Consider the following 20,631-nt stretch of genomic DNA (forward strand, 5'->3'; position numbering starts at 1 on the left):
CCGCTTGGCCTGCTGTATTCATCCAGGCTTGTAGGAATGACATGTAGTCACCCTGAAAGGAACCTTTCAGGAACAGCTACTACAAAAACGATCCCATGTGTTTCTAAATGATCCTTGCAGAGAGCCTCACACAATAAAACCATGGGCTGACAGCACTTTGTACCTGAGGGGATTCACTTGCTAATACATATTTAGTAGCAGGGCTGGTGTTACAGATCAGCCCCGCAACAATCCCACTGGGATTTCACTGGAGGGATAGTGGGAACTGCAGATGCTGGAGAATCTGAGATAGCAAGGTGTAGAGCTGGATGAGCACAGCAGGCCAAGCAGCATCAGAGGAGGAGGAAGGCTGATGTTTTGGGTCGAGACCCTTCTTCAGAAATGGGGGAGGGGAAGAGGACTCTGAAATAAATAGGCAGAGGGGGGAGGCGATGAGGGAAGGTGGATAAAGGAGCAGATAGGTGGAGAGGAGATGGACAGGTTAAGGAGGCGGGGGTGGAATCAGTAAAGGTGAGTGTAGGTGAGGAGTTGGGATCGGGGTTGGTTAGTTGAGGGAAGACAGACAGGTCAAGGAAGTGGGGATGAGGCTGGTAGGTAGGAGGTGGGGATGGGGGTTGGTCAGTGAGATGGGAGGATGGAATAGATCGGAGAAAAGATGGACAGGTTAGGGAGGTGAGAACGAGCTAGGCTGGTTTTGGGATGTAGTGGGGGGAGGGGAGATTTTGAAGCTTGTGAAGTTCACATTGATACCATTGGGCTGCAGGGTTCCCAAGCAGAATATGAGGTGCTGTCCCTGAAACCTTCGAGTGGCATCGCTGTGGGACTGCAGGAGGCCCAGGATGGACATGTCGTCCAAGGAGTGGGAGAGGGAGTTGAAGTGATTCGCGACTGGGAGGCGCTGTGTCTTGTCACCATCCGAGCCTGGAGCCTCTCTCCGCCACATCACAGCAAAACAAAATTCCTACAAAGGCAGGTCCTGCTCATTTAGCTGAATGGCTGGCTCGTGATACAGAGTGAGGCCAAACCATGGCTTCTAGTCCTATTCTAGTCCTGAAGGAGTCTCCTTCTCAATCTCTTCCGTCACCTGAGGCACAGACACCCTCAGGCTAAACCATCACCAGTCATCTCTTTCTCTAATGAGACATTGCGATGATAGTCAGTTTACCTTTAACCAATTCTCAGGGCCTAAGTTATCATCTCAGACTCAAGGCACAAGCGTTTCCCCTGCTCTTCAGAGGTTGGCATCCCATCACCAACCACCCCTTACTCACTATAGCCTCGGACAATAGCACTGCCTCTCCCTGATTCAGGCATTCAGGGGCTCAATATCCCTGATATTCACCCATTTATGTCTGCCAGACCTCCCTGATTGGACCAGATTAACAGCCCCAATCAGGGAACCTGCATTCTAGGGGGTCCAGCAGGCTGACCTCATTACAATCTCTCCAGGTTGTTAGTTTGGGTGGAAAGGTCAGTGCCTTCCACCCCTCCTCTCCCCTTCACCCTACCCTACCCCCAACCCCCCTTGGAATTCTTATGGATGTAGCTCTTGCATTGCAACTGAACAACAATAATAATTTGCATTTCTGCAGCACCCTCTAACGATATTTCATTACGCACCTCATTGGTGCATAATCCAGTAGTTTGACTCCAGGTGACAAAAGGAGATTTTGAGATGCTGAGAAGAGAAAGGAAGCATCTGTAAAAAGGCAGAGAGGCATGGGGCTTCAACGAGAGAATTCTAGAATATAAGGCCCAGGTTAATCAAGTGGATGGCAAATACCGGAGCAATGGGAGACTGTAGCTAGGTGGTGATGACATGTGACTAGTAATCCAAACCCCACCACGGACAAATGTCCCAGGGACGTGGGTTCACATCCTGCCATGGTAGATGATGCAATTTAAATTCCATAAACAATTTTAAATCAAATGTTACTGGGTCTGAAAATTCATCTGATTCATTAATTACAATTAAAGAAATCTGCAATGTGTGACACCATACCCCAGCAATGTGGTTTACTCTTAGCAATCTTTTTTGGCAATTAGGGAGAAGCATTGAACACAAGCCTAGCCAGCAATCCACACATCCCACAAATACATGTTTCTAAAATATAGATGAGGAGTACGCAAATGGCCAGAATTGGAGGAACGCAGGGGGTCAATCAAACTGTTGTATGTCACAGATACAGCGGGGAGTGAGTGAGGCGAATGAAGGATTTGAATACGAGCAGGGGTAATGTAATATCGAGACCACGTTTGGCTTTTCTAATGTTGTTAGCGTTTGAATGTTTGTTCCCAGCAATGTCACTTTGTGGAACAATATATTCCAGACAACGGTGTGCCTCACTGTCATTTTCTTGTCACCTCAGCGATTGCATCAAGATTCCCACAAAATTGCAGCACCAGTTGCCAAAGTGTGCTCACATTTTTACATTTTCTTTGGAACCTCATTCCCCTTTGTCTAAGGAGCACTACAGCTTACTGCGGCAAAACCGTGTTGTCAATTCATGATTTAAATTGATCGTGTGTGGAGACTCAATTTCATTGTCTTCACATTCAGTTCACTGAGCTCTCATGCAGCCCCAGGAAAGAGAGGTTTCTCCTCCAAAATGTTATCCTGATTACCTTTTCCTTACACTTAATATTTATAGATTTTTTTTTTCTTTTGCAGCTTGCTTACAGAAACCCAGCAGTGGTGTGTGTTAACATTTAGTATTCCTGCATTGTTCGCCAAACTCTACTGATCAGCAGATTGCCTCCTTGAACAGAACTGAAGGAGATGTCGTTAGTTTCATGAGTGGTGAGAGTGCCATAGTGCACTCCTGTTGATTTACTTTCTAAGCATGTTAAGACCTCCCGACAGCTTACTGTAGAAAAAAAATAAACACATTGCATTTATATAGCACCCTTTCATAATCTCGGAACACCCCAAAGCACTCCCCTGCCAACTAAATATTGTTCTGAGATGCAGTCACTGTTACAATGTGGCAAACGCATCTTGCATTCAGTACGATCCCAAAAACAGCAAGGCACTAGGACAAGGGAATGTGTTTTGGTGACATCATCTTTGGAACAAATATTGATTGAAACAATATGGAGAGCTCCCCTGTTCTTCTTCAAAATATTGCCATGGGAACATTTAAGGCTGCCTGAGAGAGTAGATATGCCCCAGTATAACATCTTGTCTATAGGTCAAATTCCTTCAGTACTTCATCCAGGTGTCTGCCTGGGTTATGTGTCGTCAAGTGTGCATCTTGAACACATAAACCTCCAACTCCAACATGAGCCATGGCTCACATTTAACATGAAGCTCAGGGATTCCAGATATCGGTGTGTTGGTGGAGCTGGGAGGCTCGAAACCAGACATTTCATCTTTATATCGTTCCAGCAGTGCACCTACCGGAAGCAGCAAAAACCAGACCATATAAATTCGAACCGGCACAGGACAACAACGTTTCACAGTACGATCCATAGCACTGAGGATGTCACCTAGTGAGGAGACCAAACGTCTGCTATCCAACCTCCCAGCTCAGTGAACACCCCAACATCTGCAACCAGCACCCGAGCTACAAACCTTCACTCAAACCCTGAGCTCAGGGATTCCACATTGTAGGAGGGAAGTGATAGCACTGGGGAGGATGCACAGGAAATTTATCAGAATGTTGCCTAAGCTGGAGAGTTTCATTTATGAAGAGAGAATTCCTTAGAGCAGAGGAAACTGAGGGATAACACGATTGAGATGTTATAGAGTTAAAGTGGTTTAAAGCATGGAAACTGGTCCTTCAGCCCAACTTACCTATGCTACCTGGTTTCCACAATTAAACTAGTCCCATTTGCCTGCACTTGTTCTATATCCTCCCATACCTATCCCAATCATGTACCTGTCTAAATGTTTCCTAAATTATGAAATTGTATTCGCTTCCACCACCACCTCTGGTAGCCTGTTCCAGACACTCAGCACCCTTTGAGAAGATTTGTAGCTCAGGTTGAGGTTCTGGATGTGAGTTTGCTCGCTGAGCTGGAAGGTTAGTTTTCAGACGTTTCGGCACCATTCTAGGTAACATCATCAGTGAGCCTCTGACGAAGCTTCGTCGGAGGCTCACTGATGATGTTACCTAGAATGGTGACGAAACGTCTGAAAACTAACCTTCCAGCTCAGCGAGCAAACTCACATACAGAACTCAGCACCCTCTGTGTGAAAAAGATGTATAAAATTATGAGGGTCATAGACTGGGTGGATGGGAATATATTTTCACCTTTGGTGGAGCAGTCAGTAACCAGGGGCATAAATTTCAGGTAAGGAGCAGGAGGCTTAAAGGGAATGTTAGGAAAACCTTTTTCACCCAGAGGGTGGTGGGAGTCTGGAACTCACTGCCTGTAAGGGAGGTAGAGGCATCACATTTAAAAACAATTTAGACTCGCACTTGTAATGTCAAAGGTATAGAAAGCTATGAGCCAAGTGCAGGACAATAGGATGAGAATATTTAGGTACTGGTTTTAACCAATGGGCCAAAAAGCTGTTTTTTTCCTTTGCTCTGGGATTCTGTAGCCATTCTGAGTTTGTGCTGATCTCAGAAATTATCATCAATTCTACGGTCTCTGAATGAAAATCCTAGAACTCCCTCCCTAACAGAGCTACGTGCGCATCTCCACCCAAAGGATCACCGCAGTTCAAGGCAACCTACTCAAGGGCAATTAGGGATGGGCAATAAATATTGGCCTTGCCATCGAAGCTCACATCACAAAGTTTCCAAGGGTCAAGATTTCAAATGCTTAGAAAGAATCCTTTTGAGCAGGTGTTGGTTAAGGGCTACAGCAGCTGCCAATATTCAGAGTATGGGAGCAAAACTCTACCCTGACCGTCTATCTCCTTGCCAAACTTTGTGTTCTGCTTTTAAAGTACTCTTGATTTGTGTCTAAAATTAGAATATAAACAGAGACCAACTGAGGCCTTACATTGTCATAACACTGAAGTGACATTCAAAAGAAACAGGAAGCATTGATATTACCTGAGGGCACTGTGATCAAGCATGATTGTCATAAGTAATGGGACAGAGATAATGTACTTTAATGTACAGCGATTTCAGCCAGGCTCCAACACTACTGTCAGATTGTTGAAATGACAGACTAAAATTCAGCCACGGTTTCAGATCACCTCAACCTGCTAGATTTGGACTTTGAGGTGGGTGGGAGGGACAGGGAGATGGTGATAATGTGTTTAATTATTACAATGATTACGCAAATAAGTCAAATTAAATTACTGGAATTATGCATAACATGCAAGAGAGAAAGTTGAAGAAAATGTAGCATCATAGGATAATGATGACATAACGGTGCAACTTGAACATCAGTAGGCAGGTTTGAGAAGGAGAAACAGAGTAGAAGCATGTGAGCAAGAGAAGCCTCAGATACTACATGACAGAGCTATATTTAATTAATTGGTTATGTACAGATGTCAATCAAAGAATGCATCAGGAGTGCAAGTGCCTTAATCAGGGACAAGAAGCCGACAGCTTCATTTAGTGTATGTATAGACAGCTAGAACCCGGAGAGACTCAATTTAAGTATCCAGCTATGACAGTTGCAATGTTAGCCTAAAGCACAGAATAAAACAGTGTTATATCCACAGTTCCTGAAGTGCACTCCCAATTTCACCATTGTACAGTTTCCATTTGCTGAATGAGGTTACCAATTGTTACTAGTTACACTCAGCGGATATGTTTTAAACTGGTCGGGACCCTGAGTCACAGAGGAGATATTAGCTCAAATGGCAAAAAGCTTGGTCAAAGAAGGAAGCACTAGAGAGCGCATTAAAATTGGAACGTGAAGTAGAGATGCTTAGGGAGGGCATTCCAGAGCTTGGCATCCAGGCAACTGAAAGCACAGCCACTAACGATGGAATCACCAAAATTGGGAATGTGCAAGGCTTGAGAAGCACAGGTATCTCAGAGGGCTTAAAGACTGAAGGTGGTTACACAGATAGGGAGGGCCAAAGCATCATTTCCGAGGAGACTACACACAGTCAGGGTGAAATTGGAATTAGGCAGAGATGTTAAACAGGCAGAATCACATTTGCTGATGACTGCATGGCACACCTAATTTTCAGATGAAAGTAAAGAATTTATCAAATAATGTAAGGGGTGATGGATGTAATTCTTGCTGTTTTGCATCATTCTGCAGCCTTGCCTAATTTTACCCTGAGTAGCAGTACCAGAACTCAATGCCGTTCCAATTTTACATCCACACATAGTCACTGTCCTTCCTGCATGTTGTAGAAAAGATGTCTTTAAATTTGAAAGTGTTCAGAAAAAATTTACAGCGACGTTGCCAGGGTTGGAGGGTTTGACCAAAGGGAGAGGCTGAATAGAGTTGGGGCTATTTTCCCCGGAGCATCGGAGGCTGAGGGGTGACCTTACGGAGGTTTATAAAATCATGAGAGGCACAAATAGGGTGAATAGCCAAGGTCTTTTCCCCAGGGTGGGGGAATCTAAAACTAGAGGGCATAGGTTTAAGGTGAGAGGTGAAAGATTTAAAAGGGACCTAAGGGGTAATGTTTTCACACAGAGGGTGGTGCGTGTATGGAATGAGCTGCCAGAGGACGTGGTGGAGGCTGGTACAGTTACAGCATTTAAAGGGCATCTGGCTATGAATAAAGGGATATGGGCCAAATGCTGGCAAATGGGACGAGATTAATTTAGGATACCTGGCCAGACCAAACAGTCTGTTTCTGTGCTGTATATCTTTATGACCAATGATTGTATGAGAAACTTAGGAAAGCTCAAACTGTTTCTTTTGAAGCTGATTTTTAAATTCATTCATGGGAGTCGCTGGCTGGTTCAGCATTTCTTGCCCGTCCCTAGTTTCCCTTCAGAAGGTGGTGAACTGCCTTTGTGAAACACTGCAGTTCACCTGCTGTGGGTTGACCCACAATGCCATTAGGGAGGGAATTCCAGGATTTTGACTCAGTGACAGTGAAGAAATGGCAATACATTTCTGAGTCAGGATGGTGAGTGTCTTGGAGGGGAACTTACAGGTGGTGGTATTCCCATGTATCTGCTGCCCTTGTCCTTCTAGAAGGAAGTAGTCATGGGTTTGGAAGGTGCTGTCTGAGGATCTTTGGTGAATTTATGCAATACACCTCGTTGATAGTACACACGAGGAGGTGGCCACTCAGCCCCTCGAACCTGTTCCACCGTTCAATACAATCATGGCTGATCTCATCTCAGCCTCAACTCCACTTGCTTGTCCATTGCCTATAACCTTTCACCCATTACTGATTAAAAATCTGTCTATCTCCCCCTTAAATTGACTCAATGTCCCAGCATCTGCCACACTCCGGGATTGTGAATTCCACAGGTTCATGACCCTTTGAAAGAAGCAATTTCTTCTCATTTCTGTTTTAAATTTGCTATCCCTTATCCTAAAACAATGATCCCTGCTCAATCTCTCTGAAATAATATAACTGCAGCAGAGTCCAGGAGATCAAATCTATACTTGACTGATCTATGTAACTCGGTTCCTCTATGGTAGGTACAATCATTCAAGAATTAACTGCACTGACATTATATGTCCACTATTGTTACTTTTGAGTGAGGTGATGCAGTCAGCCGACCCAGCATCAAATAAACACTGATTTTTGTTCGATTTTCCCTTGTTCTATTTTCAGGGAAAGGCGTTACTCACAGTGGCCATGGTGAAATCTGGACATTAGCTAATGAGTATATGAATATCAGCACTGTATGACACCTGACTCAGCAACTTTTCAAATGAGGCTTGAATCATCCATTACTAAACATGGTCCACTTTTTTTTTAGCTTCACTAAAGAAACTTGAATTCACCCGAAACTAAATCTATTCATCTCCTGGCTCGCTCGTTCGGCTGCCAAAAAAAGGTCATGTGTTATTTTAGCCTTTGAGGATTCAGATGCCAAGATCTGTGGTTCAAGTTAAAGTCATAGAGATGCACAGCACAGAAACAGACCCTTCGGCCCAACTTACCATGCTGACCAAATACTCTAAATTGATCCAGTCCCGTTTGTCACCATTTGGTCTACATTCCTCTAAACTCTTCCTATTCATGTAGCCATCCAGATGCCTTTTTAATGTTGTAAATGTACCAGCCTCCACCACTTCCTCTGGCAGCTCATTCTGTACGTGCACCACCCTTTGCATGAAAAAGTTGCCCCTTAGGTCCCTTTTAAATCTTTCCCCTCTCACCTTAAACCTATGCCCTCCAGATTTGGACAGCACTATCACACCCTGGGGAAAAGACCTTGGCTATTCACCCTCATCTACGCCCACCCATGATTTTACGATGTGGAGGTGCCAGCATTGGACTGGGGTGGACAAGGTCAGAAGGCACACAGCACCAGATTTGCTTGAAATCACAAGCTTCTGGAGCACTGCTCTTCCTCTCCACCTGACTAAGGAGCAGTGCTACCAAAGCTTGCGATTTCAAATAAATCTGTTGGACTATAATTTGGTGTCATGTGACTTCATGAATTTATAAACTTCTATTCACCCCTCAGCCTCCAACACTCTGGGGAAAATAACCCCAGCCTTTTCAGCTTCTCCCTACAGCCCAAACGCTCCTATCTTTGCAGCATCCTTGTAAATCTCTTCAGAACCCCCTCAAGTTTTAAGGAATATATTTTCCAGTGAGGGAAGGGTTAAGCAACGTTCAAGCCTCGGATGCTAATGAAGTATTTAGCAATCCGCAGAGTGTTAAGGATGTAATATGGAAGCGAAAACTGGTTGGTCATTAGTGGAAAGTGACCCAAGCTCATTAAAAGTGATTTGTTAAAGAGATAATTAACATGTTTAAGATAGCTGGTTGGGAATAAATGAGGAAGGAATCACTCTCAGTTTCTAACTTTCAATTATATTCTACCACCAGTATCTGATTTTCTTCACTCCTTTCTGCAGCTGGTACAGTCTGCCTTTGATATCATTTGCTTTTGAAATCCCAAGTGCATTAATTCTAAACGGTTACTTGATATTCTGGTCTGCATCAGGCACTTGGTTCCACCTCTCCATTGCAAAAATGACAGAAAATCCATATTGTTTCCCAGAGTAGGAATGCCATTATGTAATAAATTTGAAATCCATTTCTGTTGCGCTTCTTTTGGTTGAAAGAATTTTTTTTTAAAAAAATCAATTACAAAGCTTTTGCTGTACCTGTTAGGGTTGCACTAAGCAAAGTGGCAGATTAAAGTAGCACTGATGGATAATGTGACAGTGGCAGAACTTTGTGTCATTATTGATAACGGTGGTAGATGTTAAATAAGTGTCAGGTATCGAAGATGTCAGTACGTGGAAAAGAATATCAATATTACTTGAGGTTTTCCTCTTTGTCTGGGCTTATTTAAAACATAAAATGGACTAGCCTGGTTATGTTTAAGTACTTCTGTCAGATGTATCACATGTATAACATTCAGTCACTCTCTGTACTAGAATTCTTTGTGGTCTTGGGCAGTTCCCCAGTGTATACAGGCCAACAGTACACAAAATGGATAGAAATTGGAAGCTGGAATTATAAAATCTCATTCCTGGACCTGTTTACGGAAATGTGGTTCATTCAGTTTGAGTCCGCAAAAGCTGTCAGTGATCTAATCATTTGACCTGACTGTGTTGGATAAGGAAGAGGTAGAGCCAAGGGACTGAAGAAGCCAGAATCAACTTTTACACCCTCAGTTGGAATGCTTTTGCTGAGTCCTTTGTTTCTGTGTCAGTTTTATTGCTCTTCCTGAAGAAAACATTTATTAAAATGATTGCTGTGTTAAAATGTTCATTCCCATAGCATGTGGATATACTTTCCAATTAACTTGTTCAGTGATGTTATTGCACACCTCTGGAGCAGGTGAGACTTGAACCCAGGCTCAGAGGTAGGAATACTGTGCTACAAGAGCCCCTCCCCAACAATGTGTGGAGATGTGGGCTCATCATTGTGCATAGTTGTGACAGGAATTATTCCATTTATGAGCCCAGCAGAAGGCAATTCTTGCCAGCCATTCATTGGGAATGGCATCCATGACATGAGGAGCAATTGATTGAGTTCTGACGAATGAGGGGGATCTGATTGAGGTTAAATGCGATTGGCAAGGTGGAAGTTGAAAAGATGTTCTCCATTGTGGGACAGTCTCAAACAAGAGGCCATAGATATAGAATTAGAGGAGGTAGATCCATTGAGGTGAGGAGAAACTGCTTCTCTTAGACAGTTGTGAATCCATGGATGTCACTGCCCCAGAGTGCAGTGAAGGCAGAATCAATCAACAAATTCAAGAAAGATATAGATATGTTACTGATGAAACGCAGGAAAAGGGGCTATGGGGAGCAGGCAGGAGAGTGGAGCTAAGGCCAGGATAAGAACAGCCATAATCATGTTAAATGGAGGAGCAGCTTCATAGAGCTGAACTGCTGCTCCTAATTCTTATGTTCCTATATCTCCATAATGCAATCCCCTAGTCCTACCACCACCTGCTAATCTGCCGTTGAAGAACTCTACAACCTAACCCATGGTTATAGCCAGCTGCATTAATATGGGGATGTATTTGCTTCTCTTAGTCTGATGTAAAATTGTTAGAAGGAGGGACAATAGCTGGATTGAAAAAGTGAAAATAAAATATTCTATTAAATCATAGCAAGCAGGTTAAGATCATTTGCAAAGTAAAATTTGTACAGAGCAGAAGCACACATATACCTCAATGCAAAAGTTAAACCTGCATTAATATAGGAAAATCACAACTGCAGATGTGTGAAACAGAAATGGAAAATGCCAAAAACACATATGCTCACTGGTCAGCCAGTATTTGTGAGAAAAAGAAAAGACAGATTGCAATGAAACGGTTTTTCATTCTTCAGTTCTGGTTTACTAAAACTTGGGGTCCGTCAAGAAGACCTTAGCTATGTTTGTCCTAACACAGAAAAAAAATTAAGATGCAAGTCTTAGTTCATCAGACAGTGTTTTATGGAAACTATAGATTTAAGAAAAGGACCAAAATATCAATGAATCGCTACCAAAGTTTATTTAGTATTTAATCAATAGGGTTTACAGTTCTCAGTATACATTACATTACAACTGGCATTTCTGATATGACCACAAGAGGCAGCACGCATTAAACAGTCCCCAATATTCATGGTGTATTCATCTTAAAATAAATCCTCAATATGTTTTCTAGTTTTTCAGATCAGCTTAGACTTGATTCATGTGTATAGCTTTAAGTTGTTACACAATAACATCTCACAGTTCCCCAGTGTATCATCCCACCATGTCCTTGACTGTGTGTCTCTATTGCAAACCATTTTGATGACTCAGAAGTGACCTTTTCCTCCCACAGTAGTCTAAGAACAGAGAGTAAGAAAATCCCACTTTCCTAACAAGGTATGTGCGCTGTAAATATTGTGCTTGACTCTTAACCTAAATTGGGAGGGTGTGGTTCAGAATTCTGAACCTGGATTGGAAACAAGTTTTTTGGGGGTTTTTGTGCATCTATTAACACATAAGCACTGAATCTTGTCACCTTTCACCAATATTATTGCTTGCGAGTTTGAAAATAAGCAGCATTTATTGCTGGAGGGCTCCTGCCATCTGTGCCAGTTCTTCCAGTCCACTTGGCATTTACAGGGCAATCACTGTAGAAAATGTGACCAAAATGACTGGTGGACCTTACCACATTGGAAACTATTCTACCTCAGAAATGCAGTTTAAAGTTGCACAGTATTGCAGCTTGATTTTGTGCGAGTTTGAAACTGTGTAAGCTTCCTCTTCCAAATAGCTTTGCTCCCCCTGTGAATTAGTTGTCTTCACTGCATTTCAAGCTGTTCTGTAGGCACTTACATGTGTTAACCCCTGGCCCTCACCGTCCTAATTATTGCTTGAGACATCAGCCTTCTCCAAGGTTAGGACAAAAGCTTTCACCCTTTCAGTGTCCTTTCCAGTCTTCACAACGCAAGGCAATTTTGCCTGCGCTACGGTATGCCAAAGTGCTCCTCTCTCACTGATGTTATGAAACCAGAGGCTGAACTGTGTGGAGAGAAAGCCTAGTACAGCACTCTTTGATACAGCTTGAGATGGAGTGATTCATATCATTCAAGTAACATTCAAGTCAGTCCTGAGGAAGGGTTACTCAACATAAATCACAAAGTCTGATTTCTCTCCAGATGCTGCCAGAGCAGCTGAGCTTTTCCAGCAAGCTCTGTGTTTGTTTCTGATTTACTTAGGTGAATTTATCTGTGATTTTACACACCAACACGAATCCTAAAGAGAAATGAACATTTTCATTTATGTGACACCTTTAACAGCTCAAGGCGCAGGAGTGTTCTCAAGCAAATGTTGACACTCACGCAGAAATTAGAGCTGATGATTAAAGGCTTGGCTAAAGACATTTGCTTGAAGATTATCTTAAAGAGGTGTAGAAGATTAGGGAGGGAATTCTAGAGCTTGAGTCATGGGCAGCTGAAAGCACGGCCATCAATGGTGCAGAAATTGTAACAGCAAGTGCTCAGGAGACTAGTGTTGAGGGAGTGAAAAGATCTTGCAGAGTTGTCAATGTTGGGGGGGGGGGCAAGAGAGCTTGCAAGAATGAAGACAGGGAGGAAAATGAGAAATAGATGAGATTTTAAAATATAGGCAATAGGATTAGTTGAAGGAGGAATTTTGTCCAGGATTCTGTTCATCATTTCGTGGATTCCTCAGACCAACAACAAGGGTCTGAACAGTCAGGACAGTAAAATAGTCATGACCTCCAGTGAAAACTCGAAGAACAGAGCCTCTAACAATGAAGCACTCTATGACCTACACTCCAACCAAGCAATGGAGTCTCCCTGTTAATCCAAACTGCTGCTGAGATCAGAAGCAGAGGTCAAATTATTAAGAAATTATAGATGGCTACAAGATTGGTGACTTTGAAATTTGGAAGATTAAAAGAAACACCCCTGAGAAGAAAATGAACATGACACTGCCTTGAAGGGATTTGTCATATGTTTGTGGAGCCAAGCACTGGCCCTGATGGATAACAAGGTGTAGAGCTGGATGAACACAGCAGGCCAAGCAGCATCAGAGGAACAGGAAAGCTGACGTTTCAGGCCTAGATCCTTCTTCAGAAAATTTCTGATTTCCTGAAGAAGGGTTTAGGCCCAAAACGTCAGCATTCCTGCTTCTCTGATGCTGCTTAGCCTGCTGTGTTCATCCAGCTCTGCACCTTGTTATCTCAGACTCTCCAGCATCTGCAGTTCCTACTATCTCTGGCAGTGTGGGAATGGGTATAATATAGCCACCAAACCTCCTTTCTAAACTGCACGTAAGGGTCTGTTTGGTCAATGGTGACAGAGAATGAACCACTATCAAGTCTTAACAAGAGAAGGCACTCATCTTTGAAACAAGATTCAGCTTATTGCCTGACAGCAATAGGTGAAAGTTACATAGCCAAGTTAGACATTATTAGTAAAAGTAACAGCGAAGACATATCTGAGTCAATTGTGTCTCTTATATTCAATCCCAGGACAGTGTGACATTCGACTATAGAGATGAGATACAGTCTCTGATGGAATGCATCTCATAACTTCATAACATCTCCTTGTACCTCTGCTACACCATCCCTATCTCTGGCACATTCCTTGTACAATAGTGCTTACTCTAATTGATGTCCTGCTGTGTGTTACCAGATTTATCATACACTGCCTGATAGTCATGATTGTGCAAGTATGGAACAAATTTCCGCAGCGGGATAGAGGGCTGAGGCTTTGTGTTTTCTGTTCATCTGTAGCTCTGAAAGTGTGTCTAAGGCTCTTTTTTCTGGGTTAATTGAGAACACAGTTAAGAATCAATCACAATTCTGTAGGTCTACAGTCACTTGTAAGAATGGGTAAGAATGACAGACTTCTTCCCGAAAGGATACCAGTAAATTAGATGGTTTTTTGCAACAATTCATGATGGTTATATGGTAACTATTAAGTTAGCTTTTTAATCCAGAATTTTATTGGATTCGCATTGTACCATCTGTAATGGTGGGGTTTGAACGAATGCCCCAGAATATTTGCCTCAAGCTCAGGATAACTATCCACTGACATTACCATTATGTCTTCCCTTAACCACAACGGAGTGAGCTAGACACAAAATTCAGTAGTGTTATTTAGAAATGGGAATTCTTTAAGAGCAATGTAACCATTCCGGCTGTGTGCTTGAACTGTTGTGGGGTTGTTACTCATTTCCACAACTGGGTGTAAGGGCTGAAGCACTCATTTGTGAATTACACCCTGTAGTCCAAAACACCCACATCAGGGTTCCACATGTTGCAAAAATCTCATGGTCATTATCAGCAACTTCTTAACCTCGACCCATCAGGCGAAATAATTGATGACCATGAAGTATGACATCCTGTTGAAAATGAACAAATCTGTTCTCAAGGTACTGTAGGGAATTTGATGGCCATTAAAGGTTCTCTTTGTTCTGGCCTGTGTACAGCACGTCTTACAATTGCCAATGAGTTCCCCAATGTCTCTGGAGATCCCAGGCCACCGTAACAATGACCCACACCCACATGATGTTTCCCAAATGCCCTTGTTGCAATATCTATAAGATGGTCCACTGGAAATAAAGCTAAGATGACAGGTCATTCATCCCACATAGTATACCTCCAACAACAGTAAAACCATTCCTGTGTTCCAACTATGTTTCAATGGTCACCTTCCCTGCAGCCAACCCTCAGTGCAATATCAGTGAACAACAAGGCATTCCTGGTCTCTCATTTCTTGTTCTTACATCTGGCTGAGCCAGTTGTGATCTGCTGGCCATTGTGCCACCATAGATGAGATGGACGAATGGATTTCCTGGACAAAACTTACATTACCTAATCTTCTGAAGTGCTTTCTCTTGATGAAGATTCCAACACCAAATTCTTAAGGAGCTATTTTGTGTGCCCTGAAATGGTAACACGGTTAACAAAAATTTTTAGAAGAATCTTTGAACATCCTGGAATGGAGTTGAGAATTCCAAGATGGCTTTCATCTCCTAAAGGTCCACCATCACACAGACATATAGAAACACAGAAAATAGGAGCAGGAGTAGGCCATTCAGCCCTTAAACCTTGAGCCATTATTCAATACGATCACGGCTGATCATGCAATTTCAGTGTCCCATTCCCACTTTCTCTCCATTTCCCCTTGATCCTTTTAGCCTCAAGGGCCATGTCCAGCTTCCTCTTGGATATATCTAATGAACAGGCTCCAACAGCTTCCTGTGGGAGAGAATTTCACAGGTTCACAATTCTCGGACTGAAGAAATTCATCTCATCTTAGTCCTGAAAGGCTTACCCCTTATTCTTAACCAATTGACCAATCTAGTTCTGGATTTCCCCAACATCAGGACCATTCTTCCTGCATTTAGCCTGTCCAGCCCCATCAGGATTTCATATGTTTCTTTGAGATCCTTCTCATTCTTCTAAATTCCAGTGAGTAGAGCCCAGTTGATCAGTCTTTCCTCAACACTTTCACTTTTGACAAAGTATCACAGAGTATGGATTCTTTGGAAAATTCATACACCATGGATTGTAAGGCCTTCCTCTGTTAAATGTTTTAATCAAGCACACACTCTCTGATCATGACTTCCCACTGTTTCAGTTTGGATCAGTGCATTATCAATTGGATACTTGACTCCACAAAGACTTCATGAGATGGTTGACATTGTTATGTTGCATGAGGTTTTAGCTGTCAGGATATCAATATATCTTTAACAGGTACATTTGTGATATCATCACTGTGTAGTAGCATGTGATCTCCAGCTAAAGGGAGCTCATATTCTATTCTCAATCTGAGGCCAATTGAAACATGACATGCTGCTGGAGCCTGTTGCTCTTTCTTAACCGATATCTTACCATTACCGTAGATATTTAAATACCTGTAAATGTAACGCTAGCAATAACAAATTTAGATTCTCTAATCGCATGATTTTCATACCCAGTTTCTTACGTGATATGGTTTAACTTAAGCATTGCTGCATCAAATAATATACCCAGAAACCTAATCATTTCATGGTTAGTAGTGGGGTCCATCTGTTAAATAAAGACTTCAAAATTGTTTTCGGTAGATATTTGGAAAACTAATTGAACCACAATTAGACAACTGTTTTGGATAACAGAGAATTCAGGCAGAGAGATTGTTTCTCACATTTTAACAGTGTCAGTTTTTGTGGATACAGACAGCTGTACAGATTTTTGTTGACCAGCAAGAAGACAGTGCATTTTATCTATTAGAATGAAAGTTATTTCAAAATATAATAAATTTATAGGAGTGCCTTGCTTAAAAGATAGGTTAAGTTTCAAATAAAAACAAACTAAAGGCTACAGGCCTATATTTAAGCACAATAAGTATTCCTTTTTAAAATAAACAACAAAGGTAACTGGTGATCTGATTTAAAAGCTGTTAAATAATGCTGAAAGCGTAGCTCCAAAGCTCCCCTGAATGAAAATACTTCTTAAAGACACTAGCAAAGCGATGTTATGTGTTAAGAAGGCTTACCAATGTCCAGATGTCTGATAAACTCACCAACTCAATTCAGATCTGGGACCATGTCTACAGGCTACCACCTCACAATGCAGGCTGTACCTTGGAGTTGAAGTCTTCTCTGTTACTGAGCATCCTTTTCAGGTCTGAAATGCTTTCTGTCTCATTATCTTGAAATACTCTTCGGTGCTGAATGTTGTCACAAGGTCCCTCAGGTTCACCGTCATTGGCAATCAGTACTCCCTGATTATCTTGAAGTCTTCTCGGTCACCAGTGCATTTTTCCACTGTCTTCTCTGAAGGTCCCAAATTCTAATTTGTCTTAGCTGACACTGTTTAGAACGTTGTGCAAGTTCATCACTAAGCAGGTTCAAGACATAGATCAATAGGTTTCTGGAGACTAATGATATTAAAGGATATGAAGATAATGTGGCAAACTGGTATTGATGTGATGATCAGCTATGGTCAAGGCAGGTGAGGCATACGATGGCTGAATAACCTTCTCCCGTTCCTATTAATTGGACGCTCCAGAGAAAATTACCAAAGAGCATTGCTTCCAACACAGCTTGATCCCCCAACAGAGAGGCTAAGAAATCCCACAGGGAAATCCCTTGCCCAGCTCATTTACATAATGCACCTATTGGGAAGAGAACTGCCTTTCATGTACTTTCCACTGAAACATTAGAAAGACTGGGAAAGGAAAGGGTGCAACAAGACCTGACTGTTCTTGTACCCCACTCACTGAAGGGTAAGCATGTAGGTGCAGCAGGCAGTGAAGAAGGCAAATGGTATGTTGGCATTTATATTGAGAGAATTCAAGTCCGGAAGTAAGGATGTGTCGATGCAATTGTACAGGGCCTTGGTGAGACTACACATGGAATATTGCATGCAGGTTTGGTCTCCTTATGTGAGGAAGGATGTTCTGGTGGTGCAGCAAAGGTTTACCAGGCTGATTCCTAGGATGACAGGCCTGACACATCAGGAGAGACTGGGCCAGTTAGGACTTTAGTCACAGGAGTTTAGCAGAATGAGAGGGATCTTATGTAAACCTATAAAATTCTAACAGAAATTCTGACAGAACTAGACAGGATAAATGCAGGATGGCCCCAATGAGCAGGAAATCCAGAGCCAGGGGTTACATACACAGTAGGACTGAGTAGTGAGCCTGTAAAATTCTCTGCCACAGAAAGCAGTTGAGGTCAAAACCTCTGATGGCTCTCTGATGAAGGGTCTAGGCCCGAAACGTCAGCTTTTGTGCTCCTGAAATGCTGCTTGGCCTGCTGTGTTCATCCAGCCTCACATTTTATTATCTTGGAATTCTCCAGCATCTGCAGTTCCCATTATCTCTGAGGTCAAAACACTAAATGTTTTCAACAAGAAGTTAGATATAGCTCTTAGAGGTAAAGGGATCAAGGAGTATGCAGAGAAGGAATAGGGAACTGAGTTGGATGATCTGCCATGAGCATTGTGAAAGGCACAGGAGGCTCAAAAAGCTGAAGAGCCTCCCTCCGTTCCTATTTTCTATGTTTCTATTCGAACTGTGTGACTGTCATTGTTCAGTCACACACTGACCTTCTGCTCAATTCATTAACAATACATTCTTTCCCTTTTGAGTGTGGGTGCTTTCTTCTGTGGAAATGAAGCAGCTATCTGCTCAGTCATTGTCAAGTTCATACCCAAATATTGCAAAGCCCATACCCAGCCCATGTGCTGTCCTGTGTACACTCAAGTTCTGGTGTCCATATTTCATGGGTTTTGCTTAGAGGAGGGTAACCATTAACAGGAGGTCCCACTGCAGTTGGCATCCCATCACCCTTTCCTACCTTATTGGTGAGGACAACGTTTAACATTAGCAACATATCACTCCAACAACCCTTCAGCTCCCCCTCCCACCCACTACTCCTCCAACCTCCTTCCCCACCTCCCCAACCTTCACCCTCTACTCCTCCAACCTCCTTCCCCACCTCCCCACCCCTCACGCATGACTCCTCCAACCTCCTTCCCCACCTCCCCACCCCTCACCCACTACTCCTCCAACCTCCTTCCCCACCTCCCCACCCCTCACGCATGACTCCTCCAACCTCCTTCCCCACCTCCCCACCCCTCACAAACTACTCCTCCAACCTCCTTCCCCACCTCCCCACCCCTCACCCACTACTCCTCCAACCTCCTCCAACCACCTGCCCACCCCTCACCCACTACTCCTCCAACCAACTCCCCACCTCTCACCGACTACTCCTCCAACCTCCTTCCCCACCTCCCCACCCCTCACCCACTACTCCTCCAACCTCCTTCCCCACCTCCCCACCCCTCACGCATGACTCCTCCAACCTCCTTCCCCACCTCCCCAACCTTCACCCTCTACTCCTCCAACCTCCTTCCCCACCTCCCCACCCCTCACCCACTACTCCTCCAACCTCCTTCCCCACCTCCCCACCCCTCACGCATGACTCCTCCAACCTCCTTCCCCACCTCCCCAACCTTCACCCTCTACTCCTCCAACCTCCTTCCCCACCTCCCCACCCCTCACCCACTACTCCTCCAACCACCTCCCCACCTCTCACCAACTACTCCTCCAACCTCCTTCCCCAACTCCCCACCCCTCACCCACTACTCCTCCAACCTCCTTCCCCACCTCCCCACCCCTCACCCACTACTCCTCCAACCTCCTCCAACCACCTGCCCACCCCTCACCCACTACTCCTCCAACCACCTCCCCACCTCTCACCGACTACTCCTCCAACCTCCTTCCCCACCTCCCCACCCCTCACCCACTACTCCTCCAACCTCCTTCCCCACCTCCCCACCCCTCACCCACTACTCCTCCAACCTCCTCCAACCACCTCCCCACCCCTCACCCACTACTCCTCCAACCACCTCCCCACCTCTCACCGACTACTCCTCCAACCTCCTTCCCCACCTCCCCACCCCTCACCCACTACTCCTCCAACCTCCTCCAACCACCTCCCCACCCCTCACCCACTACTCCTCCAACCACCTCCCCACCTCCCCAACCTTCACCCACTACTCCTCCAACCTCCTTCCCCACCTCCCCACCCCTCACCCACTACTCCTCCAACCACGTCCCCAACTCCCCAACCTTCACCCACTACTTCTCCAACCACCTCCCCATCCCTCACCCACTACTCACTGACCACCTCCCCACCTCCCCACCCCTCACCCACTACTCCACCAACCACCCCCCCAACCTTCACCCAATACTTCTACAACCAACTCCCCACCTCCCCACCCCTCACCCACTACTTCTCCAACCACCTCCCCACCCCTCACCCACTACTCCTCCAACCACCTTCCCCAACTCCCCACCCCTCACCCACTACTCCTCCAACCTCCTTCCCCACCTCCCCACCCCTCACCCACTACTCCTCCAACCTCCTTCCCCATCTCCCCACCCCTCACCCACTACTCCTCCAACCACCTCCCCACCTCCCCAACCTTCACCCACTACTCCTCCAACCTCCTTCCCCACCTCCCCACCCCTCACCCACTCCTCCTCCAACCTCCTTCCCACCTCACCACCCCTCACCCACTACTCCTCCAACCTCCTTCCCCACCTCCTCACCCCTCACCCACTACTCCAACAACCTCCTTCCCCACCTCTCCACCCCTCACCCACTACTCCTCTAACCTCCTTCCCCACGTTCCCACCCCTCACCCACTACTCCTCCAACCACCTACCCCACTACTCCTCCAACCTCCTTCCCCACCCCTCACCCACTACTCCTCCAACCACCTTCCCCACCTACCCACCCCTCACCCACTACTCCAACAACGACCTCGCCACCCCTCACCCACTACTCCTCCACCTCCTTCCCCACCTCCCGACCCCTCACCCACTACTCCTCCAACCTCCTTCCTCACCTCTCCACCCCTCACCCACTACTCCTCCAACCTCCTTCCCCACCACCCCACCCCTCACCCACTACTCCTCCAACCTCCTTCCTCACCTCCCCACCCCTCACCCACTACTCCTCCAACCTCCATCCCCACCACCCCACCCCACACCCACTACTCCTCCAACCTCCTTCCCCACCACCCCACCCCTCACCCACTACACCTCCAACCTCCCTCCCCACTCTCCCACCCCTCACCCACTACTCCTCCAACCTCCTCC

Source organism: Stegostoma tigrinum, chromosome 37, assembly GCF_030684315.1.
Source record: "Stegostoma tigrinum isolate sSteTig4 chromosome 37, sSteTig4.hap1, whole genome shotgun sequence".
Taxonomy (NCBI): Eukaryota; Metazoa; Chordata; class Chondrichthyes; order Orectolobiformes; family Stegostomatidae; genus Stegostoma; species Stegostoma tigrinum.